The sequence below is a fragment of the Bos mutus genome, chromosome 4 (assembly GCF_027580195.1).
Source record: "Bos mutus isolate GX-2022 chromosome 4, NWIPB_WYAK_1.1, whole genome shotgun sequence".
In the NCBI taxonomy this organism is placed as follows: Eukaryota; Metazoa; Chordata; class Mammalia; order Artiodactyla; family Bovidae; genus Bos; species Bos mutus.
In genome coordinates this window covers 107,294,959-107,306,774 of record NC_091620.1, presented here as the reverse complement: position 1 = coordinate 107,306,774, position 11,816 = coordinate 107,294,959, and the positions used below count along the sequence as shown (strand labels likewise).

The 11,816-nt window shown below is 40.1% G+C and overlaps 1 non-coding gene across 1 annotated transcript; it reads left to right on the top strand.

The window, feature by feature from the left end:
• Positions 1 to 10,403: 10,403 nt before the first annotated feature.
• On the top strand, positions 10,404 to 10,476 carry TRNAC-ACA (transfer RNA cysteine (anticodon ACA)). Its single transcript has one exon. It is a non-coding gene; the product is annotated as a tRNA-Cys (tRNA).
• The last annotated feature ends 1,340 nt before the right edge of the window (positions 10,477 to 11,816 follow it).

Sequence of the window (11,816 nt, the reverse complement as noted above, 5' to 3'; positions counted from 1 at the left end):
CTAAGCACACATGCCCCGAGGAGAGCTGAGACCCATGTGTGTGAAATCCTGAAATCCATGTGTGTGAAATCCTGAGGCTTCCTTTCTCAAGGCCACCTCTGGTTCTGGATTCTACCCAAGTATCTGTCCAGCCCCCTCACATTCCACTTCTGGCCACCATTCTCCTCATTGTTTTTTCTCCACGGCCCCAAAACTGTTCTCACAAGGCATTTCTGAATGTAGCAAGTATTAGCCATGACTTGAGCGAAGAGGAGTTTAGGTGATGAAAGGGGAAACAAGCTCAAGTGGAGCATCAGGCATCTCTGGTCCTGTCTTTCCACCATCCTGCTCTATTCGGTTTCCAGGATAATGATAGGTGTGGAGAAATCCTGACTAAGGATGGCATAGCCCTTTGCTGCGGTGGGGTTCTTTGGCTTCTCACTTGGATTCTCTATTACATAGGTTATCAACTTTCTTCTTCAAGAGCCCAGCCTTGTTTCAACCAGCCACCTTGCTGGCAAACATCCTACCCTTTCATTCCGTAGATGAGTTTGAGAACAGTGGATGTACATGCCCCTATGTTTTCTCCTTTCTGCATGCTGCTGCTGTCACTTCAGTCATGTTTGACTCTGTGTGACCCCATAGACGGCAGCCCATCAGGCTCCCCTGTCCCTGGGATTCTCCAGGCAAGAACACTGGAGTGGGTTGCCATTTCCTTCTCCAATGCATGAAAGTGAAAAGTGAAAGTGAAGTCACTCAGTCATGTCTGACTCTTAGCGACCCCATGGACTGCAGCCCACCAGGCTCCTCCATCCATGGGATTTTCCAGGCAAGAGCACTGGAGTAGGGTGCCATTGCCTTCTCCCTTTCTACATGAGAACCTGTCAAATCCATCTTTCTTGGTTCCTCTCTTATCTGATGGAGAAGCAAGTATTTTCCTTTTTTTTTTTTTTTTTAACTAAGCCTCTCTTATTGAACTCCTGTATCTCTGGATCTCCTAGGACCAAAGTATAGAGTATGCTGTAGAGTATGGCATATTTTAGATTTCTCTCTCTCTCCCCTAATTGGCTTTCTCTTTTCTGCCTAAAAGTGTGACTTGGATTCTCTACCTAAATTAATAGTAACAACAATTATAGCAGTAAAACAAAAGGAGAAAATTTCCCTTGTTCCTGATCCCTGTCAGAGCAATATTCTCCATGCTTTCATTCAATTTCCCACTTTTTAGAGCATTGCCTGTATCACTTGCCTTACTAATCACTCATTCTTTGAAATCCCGCAATTTCAGCTCCATTCTCACTGACCCCTTTCTCTGCATGACTCTCCAATGACCAAATCCAGGGCAGTTACTTTCTCATCCTTTGTGACCTTCTTTATCATTGGAATCTGCTCTCCACTCAAAGTCCTCTCCTCCTTTGGACTTGAAATCTCCCCCTCCACACTCCTCCACCTGCCTCTGCCTCTTGGAGCTTTACCAGCTTTTTTTATTAGCAATTCTTTCCAGGCCGTTAATCACAGACATGCCATGACCCCTGCCTCTTACACTTCTCTCTCTAGCCCTCTTCATGAGAAATCTCATTTGTGATCCAATAATACACTTCTTCTTTTCAGAAACCCTCAATGGCCTTATACTGTCTGCTGATAGAGGTAGAAACTTCTCAGCTTGGCTTCGTGGTTCCACCTGAAACCACCATGTTGGATATTGTTCCCATTGTATGCTGGCTAATAGCTAAGTAAGTCTTAAGCTTTTCTGTCTCCCAGTCAGTACATATACCATTTACTCTGTCTGAAACTGTCTTCCCTTTCCATCTCACACCCTGTCCAGGTGGCTGCAAGACTAGAATACAGGCTAAGCAAGGGTTCAGTGTGGGTTATTCAAACAAGGAACTTGCTTAGCTAGCAATTGCCTTTAAAAATATTGGTATATTCTTCTTAAAGAACAAGTTATCCTTTTCTCTCTCTAATCTCTTAAAAAAACTCTCCACTTTCAGAATAAAAAAATGTAAATTCTATTTTTAGAAGATATCAGAAAGAAAGTCTATTCCTTATATGGATTAAAATTTGAATAGAAAAAAAAACAGCATTTTTTTTTTGTTTTAGTAAGAAAGGTAAAATAATATTAGAATGATGTTCTTAACTTTTTTGCTTTATTTTGTTTTACAACTATTTAAGCTGCATGTTTTGCTTTGTGCTAAAGCATTGGACTCTGTTACAGGGGAGGCTGTGGATGGTATAGAGTTCATGACTATGTCAGTGAGAGCATGATCGCTCTGCTGACGGGTTTGGCTTAGACAGTAGGAAACATCTGGTAGTTTCCTGATATTTATCAAGACAGAACCGGGTTTCCTTTAAAAACAGCTTCCCATGAACAATGCACTACATAATGGCAGAGGAATTTTATAACACAAGTATAGAAAACAAGAATGCAACTATTAAATACAGAACTTAGTTTCAACAATGCTCACCAAAAAGTTAATTATACTCAAGAAATATATCAATGTTTATATTCTTAGTAACATATTTTTAATAAAATGATGATCTTTCTGATTTTCTCTCATCTAGCTAATTTCTCCCTCCAGTTAAATCAAGGCTTTGAAGCAAACGAAGAGGACTATGCTGCACCAACCACACCCTGCCTTCTTCCCAGGGTCTCTCACCAATATTTGCATCCCTGACAGGGGCTGGCACTCTAGATGGTGTTTTGCCGTGGTGATCCCAACAGCCCCGTCTTGTCTGCAGACTTCTCTCCACATGGAGATGCTTCTGCTTTCTTCTCTCTCTGCAATCTTCTCTTTGTTTCACTAAAAACAGTGTATTTTGAAAACTTCCTGATCAATAATAGTCTTCTTTCTACTGAAAAGAACATCAGACATTCAATCTTGGATAGTGCTGCAAATTTTTTGGTGTTATATATATATATATATATATATATATATTAATATAAAGTTCACATGGGTTACAAGTCAATCCCAGATGAACTTGGAAGGAAGAAACAGATATCTGGATATCTAAAAACAGTTAGAAAAATGAGTGAGGTCTGGTATTTCTGCTAGGTTTCAAAACCTGGGTTCCAGAGCCCAGATCTTTCAGCCAAAGAATCTTAAAGTGGGTTGACTTTGCCTGACATTTCTACTTTCATATAAGCCTGTGATGAATATCTAAATGCTGTCTTGCTTCTGATCTGTACATGAGAAAATTGGACTAAATAGCTAATAGTTACAGTTTCAGAGTTAGCAAATATATCAACCCTCTATGCTTGGCCCAAAGTAGACGTTGCTAATCAATCACAGAGTACTCTCCTGCTGAGCTAGAACTGGCTTCATAATCCTTTCCAATAGTACTGCAGGTTTACTAATCAATTGGAATTGACATGACAGATTAAAACTATTTGCCTTCTCAGGTTGAGGCTTTTCTAAATATAACAGATACAACAATCATTTGGGCAAAGCTCATTCACCGCTTTTCAAAAGAGATGTTAAAAAACTATCTTGGCAACCCCTCTTTTCTGTTTTGTATGTGGCCATTTGAGGCGATGAATAACTACTGGTGATCTGATTCCTCCCTTATCTTAACAGTGCCCGAAAACTTTATCTCATCCATCTTGAATAGTCTTCTGAGCACATCCTTCTCAGGCCCTTGCAGCTGAGCTATTTTCAGCAATGGTTGGAAGGACACAGCGTCCTTCTGTTTTTCTGTCCTTATTTTTCCCCTCCTCCTTAAATTCCTTTAGCTTCTTCCATCCTCCAAAATGTGTATCACTTAATCATTTCTTTACCAGATTGTGTCTCCTCTCTCCAATAACTGCCCCTCTACACTGTATAGATATGCTTCATGGTTTCCTTAGCCTAAAGTAAGCAAGCAAAAACATCAACTTTTCACAAATTCTACTTCCTCCTTAAACTAATACCTTATAACTCTTTTTCCTTTTTTTCCCTTCAACACAATATTTCTTTAAAGACTGAGGTGCTTTCCTCACACTCTTCCTAACCCCTTGCATGTGTGCATGCTCAGTTGCTCAGTCGTGTCTGACTCTTGAGACCCCATGGACTGTAGCCCACCAGGCACCTCTGTCCCTAGGATTTTCCAGGCAAGAATACTGGAGTGGGTTGCCATTTCCTCCTCCATGGATCTTTCTGACCCATGGGTTGAACTCATATCTCCTGCATCTCTTGTGTTGGCAAGCAGATTCTTTACCACTGAGCCACCTGGGAAGCTCTTCCTAATTCCTTTTAAGGGTTTAAAATCCTCAGAATTTGCCATGTGCTTTCCTCCACCTTGGCTCCTCCAAAACATTCTTTTTTAAAAAATGATTTTAATTGGAGGAAAATTGCCTTACAATGTTGTGTTGTTTTCTGCCATACAACAAAGCAAATCAGTCATAATTTAATCTCCTCCCTCTTGAGCCTCCCTCTCCTCCCTCCAAAGCATTCTGCTCCTTGGCTTCTCTGGCCCTCAAAAAATTACATTTTTTATTTGCTTGTTTCCTTCCTTAACATTTAATATACATCCTATGATCTTAGCCTTGAGTTTCTTCTCGTCCCTTTTTCTACTTATCCTTCTCTTTGGAAAACACAGCTTTGAAATTTTCAGCTCCCATCTCTTTGAGTATGACTTTTATTAACAAATTAATATGAACACCCCAGGCCTCTTCCCAAGAGGCTAGATTCATGTTTTTCAAATCCTTTAACATTAAATAGTGACTCCCTTTTTGCAATTACTTTCAACTTCAAAAGACGTTTTAGCCTAAATTTTCATCTGAGCATGTCCTGCATATCAAATTTAGTTGCTGTTTTTCAAGATGTTTTCTGGGCCCATTCTTCCAGTTGTCATTGCCATCTTCACTGAGGCCTTTATCAGCCACAAACAGAAAACCTAAAATAGTTATATCCTAACTTCATGTTCCCGGTTCTACAGTCTCCTTCCATAAAGCTACCTTGTGCAAAGCCCTGAGGTTTGTCATCTTAACCACTGTTTTGATACCATATGGCCCTCATTGTAAACCATCATGGTTTCACTCATTTTTTGAATGGGGACTGGGTTCCTTATCTGACAGAGTCAATCCATTTTTAAAGCTTGTGGTCAGATCAAGCAGGTTGCTTGCTGATTCCAAAATTCATCTTGATCTTGTTTTCTTATGAATTTGTGCCTTTGTTTTAGCTATTTTTTCAATATCTTGAATAATTTCTTTTACTTCTATATTCTACCTTGTAAAATACTAAAATTCTTCTCAACCTTTAATACCCAAATCAAACAACCTCAGCATTCACCTTGGAGGTGAAATGTGGTGGGTCTAGGCGGGGTGATGACCAAGAAAAAATAAGGAGACAATTGGGGGACACCTTACCAGGTGCATAAGATCAATGTCTAGCCAAGACATGTGGATGGTGACCAAACCATGGGATTGCTTAGGGAAAAGCAGAAAAGACACTGAGTAGGATCTGGAGGAAAGCCAAGAATCACTTCCAGGATAGAAAAGAAAGAGCATACCAAGAAGCTACAGTCAAATATATGGGGAAAGTCAGGAGGATGTGTTATAACACATCAAAAGAAGAAAGTGTCTTAAGAAGATGATATATTTATCATCGTCTAATACTGCTGATAAATGAAATCTGATGAAAACCTGCAAAGATAATTGCATTTAGTAGCATGGAAGTTGCTAGGTACTTTGATGAATGCTGTTTTGGTGCAAGTGGTGAGGTTCAAGCTAGATAAGGGTGCTGACTAGTGATGATGAAATGAGAATTGGAAACAGTGAAATACGCACAATGTTGTTGGCAAGTTTGTTGCAGCTGAAGGGAATGAAAAGTGAAAGTGTTAGTCACTCAGTCATGTCCAACTCTTTGCAGCCGCATGGACTGTAGTCCGCCAGGTTCCTCTGTCCATGGGATTCTCTAGGCAAGAATACTGGAGTGGGTTGCCATTTCCTTCTCCAGGGCATCTTCCTGCCCAAGGATTGAACCCAGGTCTTTTGCATTGCTGGCAAATTCTTTACCATTTAAGCCAACAGGGAAGCCCATGAAGGGGAACAAGGGATCAGGTAAGGGTTTTCGTTTTTTCTCCAAGAGAGGCTTTAGAGAGCTGGATAGTAATTGAAAATACTCAGGCTTAAGAGAAAATTGGAAAATATTTCAAAGGAAAAAATTTTTTTGATTGTGTAAAACTTCCTGAGAAGGTGGGAGAGGATAGCCCCCACTCACAACTGGGAGATTTTGAATTTTACAGTGGGGAGGACCACATCCGCTTTTGCTAAAATGGTGTTGAATGAAGAGAGAAGGGATGTCTGGTGATTTAAAGATGGAGGAAATGTCACCTCTTGGCACCTTCTTTCCCTCTAAGACACTAGCTAATATGAACTGCTGACACTAAGGAAGAAGTGGAAAGCAGCACGGATAAAAGTTTTAGAAAAAGGACTTCCTTGATGGTCCAGTGGCTAAGACTCCACGCTCTCAATGCAAGGGACCTAGGTTTGACCCCTGGTCACGGAGATCCCACACGCCCAAACTAAGGGTCCCCATGCCCCCACTAAAAGACCCCACGAGCTGCAACTAAGAGTCACACAACCAAATAAATAAATGCAATTTTTTTTAAGTTTTAGGACAATGGAGAAGGTTTAAAATAGTCACTGCTGAATAATGTGACTGCAGAATTATACGGGGAAAAAAAAGTTTTTGGAATGCCAACCGTGAATACAAGTAAGGAGAGAATCAATAAGTGAGTTTACCCAGGACCAGTATTTTTCAAGACCAATCAGATCTAAATATAAGGACATATATAGACTTGGAATGTGACCAAGAGTTATATTAAAATGTTGGCTAATGGACTATCTCCATTTGTAAAGAGACGCAGAAGACTAGAGTATTTTTTTAAAGAGGAATTGTAAATGGATTGGTGGTCCTGAGGAAGGCAAGAAGGGTCCCAGGCACCTTATCTGATTACCCAACCAGAAATTCTCTTCAAGCAGCCCCACTTACCACAGTTGTTAATTTGAACATAAGTGGAAAGAATGCTGAATACTCTTTCTAATGCCATCAGCCATGCACCCCCATATTTTGATATGGCATCCTTGTTTCATGATGTGTAATGGGAGCTCAGAAGACAGAGACACATGCTTGGCCTTGCTCATGATAAGTCCTCAAAAATAGTTTTTTTGAGTTTTTTCCTTGATTGATTTTTAATATTTTGATTTATTTATTTGGCTGTGCCAGGTCCTAGTTGCAGCATGTGGGATCTAGTTCCCCAACCAGGGATTGAACCCAGGCCCCCTGCATTGGGAGGGCAGAGTCTTAGCCACTGGGCCACCAGGGAAGTCCCTCAAAAAATATTTGTCGAGTGAGTGGATAAAAGAAGCAAGACAACTTCCCTGGTGACTCGGTGGTAAAGGATCCGCCTGTCAATGCAGGAGACACAGGTCCAATTCCTGGTCAGGGATGACCCCACATGCCACAGAACAACTAAGCCTGTGTCCCGCAAGTATTGAGCCCACGCTCTGGAGCCCAGGAGGCAACGACTCAGCCCACATGCCCGAGAGCCTGTGCTCTGCAACCGGAGAAGCCCCCACTCCGCATTGGAGAGTAGTCCCTGCTCACTGCGACTACAGAAAAAGCTGCGCAGCAACAAAGACCTAGAACAGCCAAAAATAAATACAAAAAAGTATATTTTTTTAAAACGGAAGCAAGGAAGGAAGGAAGAGAAACTAAGGACCATGTACCTCAGTTTGGCCTTGAGTCACAGGTGGTTTTGTGAACACATGTCTTACTGATGCCTCCTTCTTTTCTTGCTACTTTAAGAAGCTAATGGGAGGTATTTTAGTCTTTTATTGATCAAAAGATTGAAGCAGTACACTGAGTCACTCAAACGAGCGAAACAAATGTTTTATTTGTTCATTAAACATACATTTGTGCTTTCTTAGTATTCACAACAAGGGACAGAAAATTGTGAAATTTTCCAGTAATTATGATTCTATCTGGAGGGCAAGTCTGAGAATGAGTCACCAGCCTGTCTGGACAGCATCAGACCATTATTTACGTGCATAGACTCTGCGGCTGTGCCTGCAGCTGACTCTGAATGGTAACTGCTTTTCCAATTCTTTTTTAGTTTCCTTCTTAAAGATGAAAACGATTGGCTATAACAGGAAAGAACTCTACTAAACATCACTGTTCAGAGAATGACTTTCTGACTTTGTTGCTGATGACATGAATGCTCTTCTTATTAGATCAATGATTAGCCATCTGCTAAAATATAAATTTTTCCATTTTTACATCTGATTTGTAAAGAATACAAGTAAATCTGATTTACTTCCTTTATATATTTTGATTGCAGTGACATCTTTCAGTCCAGCCTATCTTAAATTTACTTTTTAGAATATTTCATATAGTGTCAAAGATACCGTTAGTGAAAAGGTTAAAATTTTTAAAAAATAAACAGCTGTAAACTAGATTGTGTAGTGCCATTTCAATGACAGGACAGAGTCAATATCTGGCTTTATTACTTAATTGAATGAATTTTTCACTTGCCCAGATAATGTCTGACCATTAAAATAACAGATCTATTTTATGGAATGATGCATAATTGTCTAATTGAAGTTAAAATATTATGTCCTAGGAGTGGAACTTTGCTCTCTCCCCCCATCCCCATACTAAGACTGATTCCTCCTCCTCCTCATCATGTACCTCAAGGCCACTGCCATCATCAGCAGGTGGTGTTGACTACCTTCCTTTATAAAAGCTTCGTGACGAAAGGATGTAATATACAACCCCTCAAAAGGACGAATTCTCCCCAGGGCTTGTTTGCTGTCTACTAACCTTCTGGAGGTTTCCAGAGTTCTGAAGAAGAATTAGTGCCATGTGCTATAAAGGGAATAAGAAAAAATTTTAAGTCAGAGTCATCTAGGGACAGATCTTGGATGTCCTGTCAATCTGCTTGATTTTCAGTAGATGATTTTGGCTTCTTGGATCTGTTTCCTCATCTGTAAGCCAAGGATTAGAATAGCTGCATTATATTGTTCATTCATTCGTCTATGTCTTAGATACCCACTCTGTGCCCTAGGAGCCAGGTAAATAGTTGGTAGCTTTGTGAAACCTACAATTTAATTAAGAATTTAAGCAAATGATTTCAACTTGAGTGGCAATACATGCATTGTTTAAGAGCTAGAAGTCTGGAGCCAGTCTATCTGGGTTCAAAACTTTGCTACTTAATAGTGATGGTTCTTTAAATTGCCTAACCTTACTTTGACTCGGAGAAGGCAATGGCAACCCACTCCAGTACTCTTGCCTGGAAAATCCCATGGGCAGAGGAGCCTGGTAGGCTGCAGTCCATGGGGTTGCTAAGAGTCAGACACGACTGAGAGACTTCACTTTCACTTTTCACTTCCATGCATTGGAGAAGGAAATGGCAACCCACCCCAGTGTTCTTGCCTGGAGAATCCCAGGGACAGGGGAGCCTGGTGCGCTGCCATCTATGGGGTTGCACGGAGTCGGACATGACTGAAGCGATTTTGCAGCAGCAGCACTTGACTCAGTCTGCTTATCTATAAAATGGGGGTAATATTAGTATCATATCACAAAGCTATAGTGAGAATAGGAATTATGAATAAAGATGTTTCTTTTTCCTTCTGATAAGAGAACTAAAGTTCAGAGAGTTTGAAATGAGTTAGGAGTAATACTTGACTCTTTTGATGGTTTTATAAGAAAGAAAATCTTTTATCCATCAGACATCTAAAGAGAAGCAGAGAAGTTTTGCACTTTTTAAATTGGTTTTTTATTTCTAAGGTCTGTATTTGGAAATATTACTAGGAGTTAAGGTCCAGTCGGAATAACTGAGCCATTACTAAATGCATGTTCTTTTGTGATGACTGTTGCTATAGGTGAAGTTCCAGCTACATTCAGGCAGACACAAAAAGTAGGAGAAGTTAAAGAGAGAACCCGATGTGAACAGATAAGATACATCCAGGCCCACACTCGGAAACACACAGTCACACTGTTGTAGCCACGCGTTCCAGGAAACAAACTCACTCAGAAGGACAATGCAGATAGTGGAGTGCAGTTTATTACACCGGCGGGCCCAAGGCAGAGTCTCCTCTTAGCCAAGGACCTCGACTAGCATTTGTGAAAATCTTTTATACCCCATGTATATGTGTCTGAACCCACCACTCCAAATTCCTTGAGACTTACATAAACCAAGGAAAATACAATCCCAATAACCCCATGATTCATGTGCTGTGTGCTCAAACAGTCAAACAATTAGCCAATAATCAATAAGCCTGAGGTTACACTCCGATAGATACAAAAAAATTTATGGCCTGTCTGGAGGAAGGGGTGATTAGTGTATGTTTTCTCTTAGGCGATGAGTAACCTCAAGGTTCCCCTGTCTGCAGGGGGTCTTATCCTTCTGTTGTTGTTTTCATAGGCACTAAACACAGAGTTTGGGCTTCCCTGGTGGCTCAGACGGTAAAAGCGTCCGCCTACAATGCGGGAGACCCGGGTTCAATCCCTGGGTTGGGAAGATCTCCTGGAGAAGGAAATGGCAACCCACTCCAGTACTCTTATTTGGAAAACCCCATGGACTGAGGAGCCTGATAGGCTACAGTCCACGGGGTCGCAAAGAGTCGGACATGACTGAGCGACTTCACTTCACTTCAAACACAGAGTCCAGAGTCCATTGGAAAAGTGGCTGAGCATGATCAGCATGAACAGGCCTAAGATGGAGTCCAGGCCCTATGAATTCCTTCTTCAACACCATCAGATACTTGTATGTTCACTGTAAAGCTTTTCAGTCAATGAAAATAGGAAGGCAATATCCATTCTTTAGAAAGGAAAATAGTAAAAGTGTTAAAATAATTTTATAACAGAATGTCTCTCTTTTCCTATACTAAAGTGTTCAGAACATGAATAAATTTCAAAACCAAATATAATGAGAATTTAAAGGAAAAAAAGGGGGATCAAAGAACAGCAACCACAAAAGAACATCTATTGAACATCTAATTTTTGCCAGGGTGAAACTTAATTTTATATCATGAATTTTCACGACATGTGCTTACTTGCAGCATTTCTGACGAGGTATGATAAAAACTGGTGTAATTATTTGTTTTTGTAAACTGTTTTTTTTGTACTTAGTTTGTACCAAGTGCTGTTCTAGAAGCTTTATGCCTAATGTTCCACAATTAGGTAGTAAGTTAGAATTGTTGTTGCTGTTTTTTTGTAGATTCCTTTGATTAAATTTATAATTTTCTTTTCTACTTTGATGGGAAATCCGTAACTAATGTTAAGGGTTTAAATATAATGGGTATACATTTTTGTAAAATGCTTTGTCTGTATCATTTAATGGATCATACACTATTTCATTTTGTGAATATCATGAATTGCACAGTTGATTTTATATTGTCAACCCAACTTTAGCTTTCCTGGGATAAATCTCATTGGTTATGATGTATTTCTTTTTTATATATAGCGTTAGGTTAAATTATCTAATATTTTGCTAGCATTTGAGTTCATGAGGGAAAATTGTCTATAGATGTTGGTCTATAGTTTTCTTCTCTTATGATATCTCTAACACTTGGTACCAGGTTTTGCTGGTGTCCTGAAATGAGTTCAAAACTGTTGCTCTTCCCTTTATTTTCTGAAAATGTCCGTATTTCATGGCTGTGTATTTCATTCTCAATGTTTAATGGAATTGATGAGCGGAGATATTTTAACCTTGTGTTATCTTTATGGTAGTGAATTCAAATTGTTTGATAGGGTGGCTCTTACCATTTTAGCGTGTACCACAATCACCTGGGTGAGGCTCCAAATTTGCATTTCCTGTAAGTTCCCAAGGGCTATGGCCACTGCTGTTCTTCATAGGAC